The sequence below is a fragment of the Natrix helvetica genome, assembly GCF_964273705.1.
Source record: "Natrix helvetica genome assembly, chromosome: 2".
Classification (NCBI taxonomy): domain Eukaryota; kingdom Metazoa; phylum Chordata; class Lepidosauria; order Squamata; family Natricidae; genus Natrix; species Natrix helvetica.
In genome coordinates, this window is record NC_138552.1 from 33,130,361 (window position 1) to 33,144,090 (window position 13,730).

General features: G+C 40.4%; 1 protein-coding gene across 3 annotated transcripts in view; it reads left to right on the top strand.

Annotated features, from left to right (window-relative positions):
- The first annotated feature begins 7,216 nt into the window (after window positions 1-7,216).
- PIK3R1 (phosphoinositide-3-kinase regulatory subunit 1) overlaps window positions 7,217-13,730 on the top strand; it is a 63,411-nt gene continuing 56,897 nt past the window's right edge. For all 3 annotated transcript variants that reach the window (XM_081941608.1, XM_081941609.1, XM_081941610.1), the window contains exon 1: window positions 7,217-7,341. The gene's annotated coding sequence lies outside the window, so the exon portion shown is untranslated. The remainder of the gene's footprint in view (window positions 7,342-13,730) is intronic.

Genomic DNA, 13,730 nt, shown 5'->3' on the forward strand with positions numbered 1-13,730 from the left:
CAAATTCCTTGTGTGTCCAATCACGCTTGGCCAATAAAGAATTCTATTCTATTATTGTAAACACCTTAAGATTCTAGTAACCAACAATACAAAACTACAATACATTACTTCATTAATCTGCACCCTTAGGAATGCATATTATGTGTCCATAGTTTTTCTTTTTCTTTTTTTCTTTTTGTTTCCTTTCCTTTTCTTTTCATGCCTTTAAGTCATTTTTGACTCTTAAGAACAGCCTGGATAAGTCCCTGCTGTATTCTTGACAACATTTTCAGAAGTAGTTTGCCATTATCTCTTGACAGAGTGACTGGCCCAAGGTCACCTTGTAAGGTTGATGCCTAAAGTGAAAGTAGGACTCCCAGTCTCCCGATTTATAGACAGATTGCTACAAATCATCATACACACAATAAAATAAAATTGTGTTTGGACAATAACGCTGGAAAAAATGGAATATACATATGCATATGTATATATACGTACATACCCTTGTTTCCCTGAAAATAAGACCATTTTTTTTGGTCACCAAAAAAGGCACCAAGTTTATTTTCTGGAGGGATGTCGCCCACAGACTCACCTCACTTGCACCCATCGCCCTTGGCCTCCTTTTTGCTGGCCTTCAGGAGCTTCTTCTGTGGCCGGCAAGGCTGGCTAGGTCTCTGTAGCCAATAACAAAGCTCTGGTTGGATTCCTGAAGGTCTCTGTAGCCAATAACAAAGCTCCAGGTGGATCTGGAACTCTGTTATTGGCTGCAGAGGCCTTGCCGGCTACAAAAGAAATGCGCCAGAAAGACAGTTATCGGAATGTGCCAGGCCTAGCTGCAACTGTCCAAAGTTAAGTAGTAGGGCAGCTCCACCCACCCTAGCTTAATTTTTATCCATGTACCCTGGAGTGGGCGGGGTCTTAATTAGGGCTTATTTGGGGGGTGATAGGGCTTATATTGGGCACACGTGTAAAAATCAGGCTAGGACTTACTTTCAGGGTAGGCCCTATTTTCGGGGATTTCCAAATCTTCCTTCCATCTGCCACATGATTCTTGGGGAGGGAGGGGGGAGAAGCTTCCTTTCATTGTATGCCCAGCTTTAAGTTTTTAATTTAAGCATAACAGAAGACAGGAGAATGACATAAAATACATTGCAATTTCTAGAGGAGTTTCTGGCAGGTCATACTTTATGCTTACTTTAACATATAATATATAACTTTTTTAAAAGTGTTTCTTCTGTCACGGATAACTCTAAAAAGTAGACTTTTGTCTCTGTGATTGTCAAATATATATACAGGCCTTAATTAACTCTCTGATAATGTGATTCTTGTTTTATTGTGATTCTGTCGTCAGAAAAAGCCTTTTGTCATATAAGTCAGATCGCTTATCACCATTTTACAAGGGTGAAAAATAGACACAGATGTCACACTACCAGATAAAGTTTGTAGTCACTGCATTTCATACTTGCACTGATTCATCTAATAAAGGTTCAGATACTGTATTCAGTTATCAGTGTGTAAAATGTTCAGAAGCAGTAACCTCTGAAAATTTCTCAAATTTCTATCCTGATAAAAAAAGATAAGTGAATCTTTATTGTGCAAAGATACAGGTACAGTAGCACATGGTAAGTTTTGTTAAATGAAACATGAAGATATTCTATGCTGATCCACTTTCAAACTTCGCTTGTATCTTTGTCTGTGCATATCCATGGTGTGCCGTTGTTATACTACAGGGCCTTGGGAATTCCTGTGTTTTCTAGATTAAAATATAATGATCAAAAGCGGCATATTTATCTGTTGCCCAGCTCTAACATCAATGCAGTCATTATGTTCATGGTGGAGATCACACTATTTTTTTTAGGAGTTGAAGGAGCTGTTGACAGCAGCAAGAATACTCTATGCACAAAAATAAAAGGATACTTTGATTCCCACACAGGAAAAACGGCTGCAAAAGTTGATGAAATTAGCAGAGATGGCTACATTGACTGCTTTGATTAAATAAAAAGAATACAATAAATTTTGATTCTACTTGGAAATCACTTCTGGACTTTGTGTTTGAGGTGGAAAAAAATGAAACTTTGATTTTGGGTTTTGCTGATTAGATACCGTAAGTTGCATGTTATTATCTGTTCTGTCCCGTGATTCTAATGAATATGCAGACACAGGCTTGGCTGTCTGCCATGACTAATTACAGATATACAGCCACCCCTTGGCTAGGAGCCTAGAACGCTATCTTCAAGAAACCAAGATTAGACTTACGGAATGCTTTCTCAACAGCTAGTAAAATGGACTGTTGTTTCCTGCAAAGATTCCCCTGCCGTCGCTCCACCTATAAACTCTTTGGGAGGGGCCACAACCGTAGCCAGCTGTCCCTACTTCCTTCTATGACGTCTTCTCCACAGCTGCTCCCTTCTCCTCAGCTCTACGCACATGCACATCAGGGACAACCTCCCTCTGTTCCTCCTCACTGCTCCCTGACTCAGATGCCACCTGGTGGCCAACAGGCATCTCTAGTCCCTGCTCTGACTCCAAACACCCTCCAGAGTCTTCCTCATCCTCCAGAGCAGTCCCATAATGGTCATTGCTGTCAGAGTCCACCAATAGCTCAGCTGGCCGCTGCTGGGTCACAACATTACCCTATTATACTGTGCCAAGAAGAGACGGAAGTCAATGTTTTTTGCTTTATATATGGTAATTCAAACTTTGAGAATCATGCTATAACTTAATTATACAGTATCACTTTGCTATATATTTTTTTAAAAAAACAACACCTTTGAAAACATGGCTCTATGTAGGCTACAAAAACCAAAGCAACCAGTAGAGGGTGACAGAGAACCTGCGTTTTGTGCATTTCTTATTGTCCTTAATGGTCATCTAGATTATTGCTGGAAAAGTTGTAGCTCATTAAAAAAAACCTGCTTCTTCTAGTGTTTTATCAAGACTGGTCTGTAATTAAATGTTCCTGCAAGTTTGAGCATCTATCACTCATTCTAAACTTGCCAAAAAAAAACCTCTAGTGTTTTAGATTTTGTAGCACAGACCTTTTTAAACAGAGCTGACAGTTTTTAGGAAACAATTGGCCTGCAGCATCATGCTGTTAGGGAAACGTAATTGTGTCTGGTAATGTATCAGACATGACATATTGCAATTAAAAAAACTTTTTTATTCAGCAGATACAGATCTAATTGTTTTACCTTTATTTGTTTCTGAAATATTATAAGCTGCCTACTCATATGTTGTGTCTTCAAGCATACACTCATGTATAAAAAAAACCAAACGAACCAACTATCCGCTTAAAAACTACCAGTCACTTAGCCCTTCCAAAAGATACTTACAACCCAGATTCATTGTTCTAGCAGCATGGCCCTGGAAGTCATGTGATTGCATTTTGGGTGCTTAGCAGCCAACTGTGATTAATGACTTCTTTTTTTTTGCTGAAAACCAGGGTTTACTTCGAATTTCTGACAAAGAAATGCCTATTGCCAACAATAGGTTTCCTTAATGATTCACTTAACAACCAGTGCTTGCTTTACAACCAACATGCTCGCCTAACAACAACCGCAAAAATATGTAAAATCAGTTAGTCATGCAGGTGCTTGACTTATGACCATCATGACATATGATGGAAACACTGGGCTCCACTACAATTGTAAATTGAAGAATACTTGTATAAGAAGCAATATTCATTTTTAAGTCCAGAACAAGTGAAACTACGTACAAGTATTCATTTAATTTTACAGTGGTTCTGTTTAAACTTTATATTAACCTTGAATCCAAGACATCAAAACAGTTAGATTTCTGATACCTTCAGGATACCCAACACATTAAATGTCTTTGAAAAGAGGACCTATCCATTTGTGTATTGTGATTTCCACCCCGTTTTTCTGTATGTCATGAGCTTTTTTGTCAGGCGGTTATCTAGGGTTTCAGGTAATATAATATGGTTGTGCTTTGTGCTCTTAGGATGTTAATGCAATTTTTAGTATGATAAATTTACCAGTCTTCATCTTAATTATGCCATATGCAGCCTTCCAGGCTAATAAGACAAACGTAGTCAGTTTGCGCCAGTAGATGGCAAATATAATCAAATCCATTTTAAACCAAGCAGGTTCATCCTATTCTGTACAAACTAAGATCTCTTATCTGGATATTTCCTTGGAAGCAAACAAACTTCACCTCATATCCCACCTACGAGGAGGCACATACACACAAATACTTAGATATTCACTCATAACAGTGGGCAGACTGGTAATGGGTAGCTTGTAGTTTGTTGAGGGGGATAACTGTCAAACTAAGAAAAATGCTCCGTCATAAAAGCACGCCTCTGCCCACTTTGTTATAGGATGATGAGAGGTGGACTGTCAGAGAGACACCAAAGTAAACTGAACGCAAGGTAGTGAATTATTTAAGAATGCAAATGGTAGAACAGAAATAGATCAAGAATAAATGGGGTTGAATAAATATGGATAGAATAGAAAACTGAGAAACAAATATAAAAGAAATACACAGTGGTGGTTTGGTGAAAGAAAAAGAAGGTATAAGAGTGGAATTACAAAACAAAGATAGGAAAAGACCGAGAAAAGTTCTGAAAGAGTTATAGCTGGATGGAATGGATGGGGTCTTCAAAAAGAGGCGAGAAGTCTAAAGATTAAAAGATGTTCAGATACAATGGAAACAATAGTGGACTCCAAGGACAGAGACTATGGTAAGGTGCTGTACTGTATAGGGACTGCTGGTATAAATTAGACTGGTAAAGATTTTCTTTATTTTATTCCCAGCACCTGTTTTTAATTTCTTTTCCTTATTAATTCCTATTCCTTTTATGCACTTTGCATGATGTTGCTTCTCACAAAAAAGAATAGCATGACGGTTAGTATGAATGTATTATTTTAGTGTAATCGAGGGAGTGTTGCCTGTGTTTGGATCAACAAACATGATGCAGGAGTTGACCCAGCTAACCTCCAAGGGAAGGGTCAAATGCACCCTCAGTTTGAAGTCATCTGCCACCCTCAGAGAGACCTAAATCCAGCCCCACTTGAAGTCCGTTCTTGCCAATTTGCCTTGACTATTAGTAGATTAGATTCTTGTGCTTGGAATAAACTCGTAATGCTTTTGAATTCTATCTTGGCTCCCAATTTCCTGCACCTCACACAAGCAAGTGGAAAGGTGTACTGGGATTTTTCTACAAGAGAATAATCTGAAATAAGTAACTTTTTCCTCCCTATTGAATGTGCAACCAGCATCTTTCAACAGCTCCTTGTCCACCACTGCCCTCACCTTCAGCTGCTTCCCCATCCTAAATGGTGGAATATAACTTCTCTTCATCCTCCAGCAAATTATTGAAAGGGTTTCCTCCCAGCTACACAATCATTTATTAGTGGAATGAACCCAAACAGGGACAGCTTCGGAAACTTTTTTGTTGTTTTCCCAAAGTACAAGTTCTGACATCACGTGACAGAATGTCAGAAAAAAAGCAAACCTTTTTTGGATTTGGTAAATGAGAAAGTTAAGAGTGGAGCTTCTGGTTGTGATAAATTAGTATGAGGAAAGTAAGAGAATGAGGAATGTAATCATGAAAGGCTGATTATTATTTTTTACTGGATACAATCCTACAGATGTTTAAATGGCAAGATCCCTTCGCCAAATTGTTCACATTTCTCATTAAAAATGCATTTCAATCCAATGTTTTTGGTACTCTCCGATAAATGCACAGGACTGCACACCCTGCTGGTTTGTGTAATATGAGTATATTCACAATCATAATGATCTGTTGCAATTTAAAATTTACAACCAACTCATCTGTATCTGTATCTTATTTAAATATTTTATCTCATGTTGAATCAGCACTTTTAATACTCTGTATGAGATGGTCTTTCATTTCCTTAGATTATTTATAAAGCTATAGGCCATATTAAAACTAAGCTTTTTGAAATTTGTGTTTTGGGGCCATATTTGCAGAGTACAGGAATTACAGCCAGAATTGAGACTAACATTCCCATTGCTAAGTGAGACATTTGTTAAGTGAATTTTGCCCCATTTTACGATCTTTCTTGCCACGCTTAAGTAAATCACTGCAGTTGATAAATTAGTAACATGGTTAAGTCAATCGATTTTGCTTGTCAAAAGATTGCAAACATTGATCCCACGACCTTGGGACACAGCAACTGTCATAAGTTTGAACCAGTTATCAAGCATCCAAATTTTGATCATCTGACCACGGGGGAATGCTACAAAGTTCGTAACTGTGGGAAAAAATGGTCAGAAGTTATTTTTTCCCCAGTGATGTTGTAAGTTTGAATGGTCACTAAGAGGTCTGCAAGGGGTGCGCATAAGCACACCATCGTGCCTACTGTCCCCATTTGTTCGTCCCTATTTCATTCACGCTCATGTTTATTCTTATACCTATTCTTTTGTAAACGTTTGACAAATCAAATAAATAAATAAACAAACTGTTGTAAGTCGAAGGCTGCCTGTACCTTCCAGCAGATCAGGGAAGGCTGTTTTGATTACCTCTGGAATTCCACTAGAGGAGAAAGTTCAGGTTGTTCCTTTTTAATCCCTCTCCTTGCCTACTATTTCTATCACCAAACTTTTAACGCGAAGACAAGACCCGCCTCAGACACCGACGTCGCGCAACACACGAGCCCGACTACTAAATTAATGTGATTAAGGCAGCGGGCTGTGCGGGGGCGCGCGCACGTGTCTGCCTGCGTTGGAATTTCAGTGCAGGAGTTACACACACACACACAACACGCTCTGCGGACGGGGCTGCAGCGCAATCCCGCATGAAGCAACCGAGGCTCTGGCGTCGCTTTGGCCAGTTCCCTTCCGAGTCTCAATAGCGGGTGAGAAAGGGCCAAGCGGTGGGGGAGGGACACATCCAAGTCTACGCTTTCCCCTTCTACTGCGCCCCTCTCCGGGGGGGGGCACCAGCGCCTCGTTTTCCTTGCTCCCCCCACCCCCCGCGCAAAGAAGACGGGGTGGCAAAGCGCGAGGGGGGGCCAGCAGCAGCGGAGCGCTCCGAGCCGCCACCAGCAACCAGCCCGTCGGCTCCTCCGCCTGCCAGCTAGCAGCGCGACAGCCCAGCCAGGCGGGGAGGCGGTGCTTGGGTCCCCAAGGCGCGGGGCGGGTTGGGTTGGCAGGGGCGACGGAGCGGAGGAGGAGCGAATGGCGAGCTGAGAAGGGCGGCCAGCCTTTGCGCGGCTAGGGCTGCCTTAGCTGGGACGGAGGCGGAGGCGGCGGGAGGGAGCGGCGCGGCTGCGGTGGAAGGCGAAGGAAACGGGCGGCTTCTGCAGAATCGCCTCCTTTCCCCTGCCTCGGTGGGGAGACGCGCGGACACAGGCTCCGGAGAGCTGGCTGCGGAAGGTGAGGAGCGGGGGTGCCGCGGAGATTTGGGCGGCCTAGCGAGGGCGACGCCAAGGGGACCGGGACGCTGCGCGGCTGGGCGATATCATATCCTGTGCGGGCTCAGCGAGGCCTCTTGCAAGCCCGGGGCTGGAAGGGGCGCGCGAGGCCGCGGGCTTGGCTGCTGGCTGGGCTGCTGCTCCCCCCCTCCCCCGCGACGGGCTCGGGGCTGCAAGCGCGGCGCGTGGAAAGCCGCTTCCTATTCCTGCCCGCCTCTCCTCTCCTCCCCGCCAGCGCTTGGCTGAGCTTTTGCCGAGCAGAGGAAGTTCCAGGAGCCGCTGCAAAGCGCTGGGAGCCCGACCTGCGTGGGGTTCCGTGGAAGTCCCCGTGCCCTGCGGCTTGGAAGCGGAGGCGGCTTCGGGAAGAAAATGCGCTTAAGCGTTTAGCCGCCGTCATAATGGTTGCGTTACAGGGCAGCTCCTAACTAACCCCAGGCACGCGGGACTGCCGGAGACTGCGGGCAGACGGCGTTGGCAGAAGATATTGCAGAAATGCCCACGTTCAACACGTTTTTTCCTGTCCACCGAAGATAATAAGTCCTGGCCGCAGTCACTGTAAATTTGCACTGAATTGCAACACGAGTAGGAGAACTGTTGAAAGGGCTGTTGAATCCGATAAATGCCCGAGCCTCTCCGGGTTTTTTGGCTCTGTAGTTGAAGATAGACATTAATTGCCCTTCTAATATTCTGTACCGTTTCCCCGTTTCTTTTTATCCAACGCATCTCGTCTGGGCATCAGGGGCGAGGAAACATTGCTAGCTTTTTATTATTATTATTATTGCGTGGTTAATCTTTGGTGAGATTCACAGCCTTTGGGGCTGGTTGGTAGCTCAACAGCTCGAGTCCTAACCAAGGACCTAGGAACTGTTAAGGTAACGTCGAAGGATATAAGCTGTTCCAAGTAGGGCGGTTTTTTGTAGAATCACAATGTTCAAATTTGATAAATTTAAAATTTCCAAATAGCGAGGTAGTCCTTTAGGTATTGCTCCAAGGGCTCCAATTACAATCGGAACAATAAACGATTTCTTTTTCCACAGTTGCTCAACTTCAATTTGCAAGTCCTGGTACTTTGTGATTTTTTCTTGCTGTTTATCTTCAATTCGTACATCTCCAGGTATTGCAATGTCAATGAACCATACTTTTTTCTTTTCAACTATTGTTATGTCAGGTGTGTTGTGGGCCAAGTGCCTGTCAGTCTGGATTCTGAAGTCCCACAAGATCTTGACTTTCTCATTCTCTAAAACCTTCTCAACCTGATGGTCCCAGTGGTTTTTGCTGTACTCAAATCCAAACTTTTGGCACAATTTCCAGTGAATGATCTTAGCAACGCGGTCATGGCGTTGTAGGTAGTCAGTTTGTGAAATTTTGCTGCACCCACTGATCAAGTGGTCGACTGTCTCGTCTTTCTCATTACAGAGGTGACATTTGCTGTTGGATGTTGGATGTTGAATTTTTGCCTTCATGTAGTTTGTGGCTAAGGCTTGTTCTTGAGCTGCCAAAATAAAGCATTATTATTATTATTATTATTATTGCTGCAATCGAGAAGTGAGTGACCCTTCTATCTTGCCTAGAAACAGTCTGCAGGGGCTGTAAACCCAGGTGCTTTAAGACTAGTAAATGCTAACTAAAGCTTGGTACTAAAATTGCACACAACTATAACCATCACAATTGGATGGGTGGGAAAGGTTTGATTGCTGCTGTGTACAGTGGAGGTGCCATGGGTTGAATCAATAGCAATGATATTTTAGGAGGCCTGTGTAAATTTCAGTGAAAAAGCGTAGTGAGCTGTTGAGAGAACTTCTTGTGCTGCTGAGAACACTGCTTTTGTCTTTTGCTTCTTTATTAGTGGCATTTGGGAAGAATAGCTCTTATTAAGGAGTATTGTGACTTTCTTGGAAATCAGGGTGTCTGTTTCTGAAAAGAACAAATGAGTGTTTGAAGGTTTTGAGCGCATGGGAGGGACAAAAATCTGGTGGGTTTTTAATGCCAAATTCTTCTTCCCAGCGATTGGAATAGCTGCATGTGCAAATTGTATCTGACAACTTTGTGAGGCAAGGAGTTGTGATACCAGTTCTGGCCAAAAATCTTTGGAAAGCAAGTGGCCTCTCTCTCACTGTTTTGGCTGTTAGGAGACCCTATGACTCTACATTTGTGGCACATCTTGTGAGAAGTGTTTGTGGAATAAAGTATGTATAAGCTAACTAAGTTGGCAAAAACCAAAAATTGGAAGGATGATTTAAACTGCATATAGGAATTAATTGTATGATAAACCAAATTGGTGGGATTCCTGGTTACGTTTACTCCTGAGAAATCCCATATCAATACCAGGACAAATAAATTGTCTTGCAACACTTTAAAAAAAATCACTGGAATGAAATTTAAGTAGTACATGGTTCCTACTTATTGTAGTCTATTTTATTGTAGAAGTAATTAAATATCCAAAACATATTGATGTAAATGAAAGTAGATTAACTTGAGTAGGAGTTATGCTTAAAATAACTTTTCAGAATTGGGACAATTTTAAATTTCTATTATTCACTTTCATATATATGCATTCATTGTTTTGAGACATCTTCTTCTTTTGGTTGATGATTTTTTTATTATAACTTTGCTGGCTCCGGAAAACTTTGAAAACTATGTTAGATTAAATTATGAATACAGTCCTAGGAAAAAGTTTTAAGATGAGTGCACCAACTGAAAATGTAAACGCAACTTTTTGCTTTCAGGATGGCAAATGCAAAACGCTGTGTAGTGAATTGAAAAAAATATTTTAAGCGAAGTCAAATACTTTAACATAGTTTGTGTGAACTGTCATTTACTAAATTGCTTAAAAAATCAGAGATTTGACAACTATTTATCTGGAATGGTATAGGGCAGTGGTTCTCAACCTGTGGGTCGGGACCCCTTTGGGGGTCGAACGGCCCTTTCACAGGGGTCGCCTAAGACCATCGGAAAACACATGTTTTCGAAAAAATACGGAAAACATAAAATAATTTTATGGTTGGGGGTCACCACAACATGAGGACTGTATTAAAGGGTCGCGGCATTTGGCAGGTTGAGACCCACTGGTATAGGGTCTTTTGCTTGAGTAGGGGGTTGGATTAGAAGCCAAGGTCCCTTCCAACTCTGTTATTTTGTTCTGTTCTATCATAATGTTAGGAGCCCTGATATGGAAGTAACTGCTTGGGATATGTATAATATTTAAAACAATATAAAAATAGTTTGAATGTGTATATGGAAAATAAGTTAATAGCTCCCTAGTGTGAACAATGATTCTTATCTTGTCTTCTCGGAAATAGGTTTTACTGAGTTCACTGGGATTTATAATCAGGAAAATAGATTTAAGATTGCAGCCTTCATCTGGTGGCATTCTATTGATTTCAGTTTACATTCAGGGTTTGTTTGTTTTTAAATACTTTATAATAAAGCAGATCTTTGCAGAGATGCATCTGGATGATCTTCATTACTTAGGATCATGTTAACTGCAGATAGATAAAATGTGAGCCATATTTATTTAATGGAGGCTCCGTGTTTCTCTTTGACTATTCTAAATCCATAATCCTACATGTATTATCTGGCATTCATGTATATGAATAAGCTGTGTAAAGACTTCTATAATTAATCAGTTCTAGACAGTTTATGTAATCATAGCTATAGGCAATGGCTTAGGTTTGGATTAAATAGGACAGGTCTGTGTGTCTTCCTTCAAAAACTTCTGATTTTGTTTTCTAAATATTAGGTCATGCAAATATGCTTAGGCAGAGTACATCAGCATATCTCCAGAAGCAGAACATTGATACTAAGGCTATTGCCCAAGAATATAACTGGGCTTGTCACGCGAAAATCGTTTTCCTCTGATGGGCTGCAGACAAGAGTGCTGTAAAGCAGATAATATGTCCAGTATTGCCAGCTGTGCTAAATACCAGTATATAGAAATAAAGCTGAAGAACCAAAGAGGAGTTGGATAAGAGAATGATGATAACTTCTATGGGCAAATAGGAGAAAGGGAAATCTTTCATAATAAGCTCACCCTGAGTTACAGACCTTCTCCTTTATCGGTATTTTCGTAGTAGGCAACATACTAAAATTTACCATGGACGATTGGGTGTAAGAAAGTACTTGTACCTAAGAAAGTCAAACATATTCTTTTTCCGTATTATATATCATTAATCCCAATGGGTTAGAGTTCCTGATAAACCTTGTTTATATTATAATAATCATTTTATGTTTTAACATGTGGGGGACTGAATTGTATCCTACTGTAGCACATTAGGAGACAAAACCTGAGTAATCAGTTTTTGTAGGGTTTAGAGAAGCTATTTGCCTATCAGAATACGCATGGTAATAAAAATAAACTGAGAATACTTCCTGACACCCCTATTGAACTCAAAACTATTTCCCAAGAAGATAATAAATATTTCAAAGCGTTTAGAATATTTGGGCAAGTGTTAATTTTCTGGTACATAGTGTACGCATATTAAATTGAGTGTTGGCAGTGTTCCAACATCTCAAGGCAAGGTGTATTTAAAAGTATACTTTCTTGTTTTCTGCAGAAGTTAGGAAGGAAAACAATGCAGTTAAAAGGACTGCAGAACAATTTAATTCATACTTAAACATGCTCATCCTTTGTGTCCAGTTTTTAATTGTGTGTAGTGTGAAAGTTGTAAAATAAGCAGTAGATTGATAAACTTACAAATTAATGTGAAATGCTTTGGTGGTGTTTATCAAGTTAAGCTACAAATTTAAACATGAGTTCCAAATCACTGAAATATTCTCCAAGAATCTGAGTTTAATATAAAATAATTATTATAGGATAAGGATATATTTGTGTGTGCCTGCATGCACAAGTGTGTAAAATTTAAAAAAAAATCTAAGATTTCAGTGGTACTTTGATCTCAATGCTTCTCTGTATGTTACTGCCTCTGGATTCTTTTGATACACAGTTTGCCATTATGCATAAATCTCTAAACAAAATACTCTTAGGCAGTGTCTGGAAATGGGCAGAAGTAACTTATCTTAATAATGCATGTTAATTCTTTCATTTGGAAAGCATAGAAAACAATGGAAAAGAACTATTGAAGAGAAACTCTGCAATGCACATGAATAATTACCGATGACTTCTTTAGATTAAGAAGGTAAACCTTGCAATAAGCAGAGAAGGACAATAGGCACCTTTAAGAAGTCAATTTGCTGTTCATGTAACCCTTGTTTGGCCAGGCCCTGTTTGTTTTGTTTTTCTGCAACACACTTTTCAGTTGTGTTAGAAAGATGTTGGTTGGTGCAGAAGTACTTTCTGATATTTTATATTCATAGGACTTTTTTCTAGATGTAACAGCTTGGAGAGGTTGGGTGGTATAGTGCTTAAAGTACTGGATTAGAGCTCGTTTCTACTTAATTTCAGGTGAGGGAGCTTTGGGGCAATTAATTTCTCCCAGCCCAAATTGCTTTAGGGAACTATTTTAAGAGACATTGGAGGAGAAGATGCTGAGTATAAGTAGTCCTTGATTTAGAATCATAATTGAACCCGGAATTATGATTCTAAGTTGTGGCAGTTAACATGACCACTCATATTTTGTGACCTTTTTTTGCAGCAGTGGTTAAGCAAACGGTCATAGTAGTTTCATGAATCCATTATCCCCAAATGACAGATTTTTTTTTTGCCAGAAACGGGAAATAAATGCTGGAAACAGGCAAAAATAATTGGAAATGTGACTGTGGGATATTGCAAAGCCCACAATGTAAATGTGAGCAGTGGCCTAGTGCCCTAAATGCAATCTCATGATTGTGGGGTGAGAGGTGGCGGCTATTGGAGCTTCGGAATCAAGTTGTAAGTACCTTTTAGAGAATTTGTCATAATTGTGAATGGTTGCCTAGCAACCTTGTGGAGTAAGGACTACCTGTGTGCTGCCTTGAGCTATTAAATGAATGGCATACAACTGCTGTATCCGAATGGTGAATGTAATTGTTTTGGGTTTTACAAAAATATTGATAATAAATGGGAATAGCAATATGGGAAAGTTAACTAATAATTATTGCTCAAATCTGCATTTCCCTGGAGTTGCAGCTGATGATAATGAAAATTAAAAGCTATTATGATTGACCTATGGATTATAATTTAAACTTAATTTTCCATTTTAGCATGAGTGATCAATCCAGATTCATAAAAATAACATCTACCTTCAGTTGAACTTGATGGATGCAACCAGTTAGGTATCTTGAAAATAAGACAGAGTTTTGAGATTCCAGCCTTTTAGAATCTTTGTCTGTGTGTGTGTGTTTGTGTGTGTGTGCGTTTTATCTACTAGTCTAATGTAGGGTTCCCTGGAGGTCCCCCATCCTACGACTGACCCT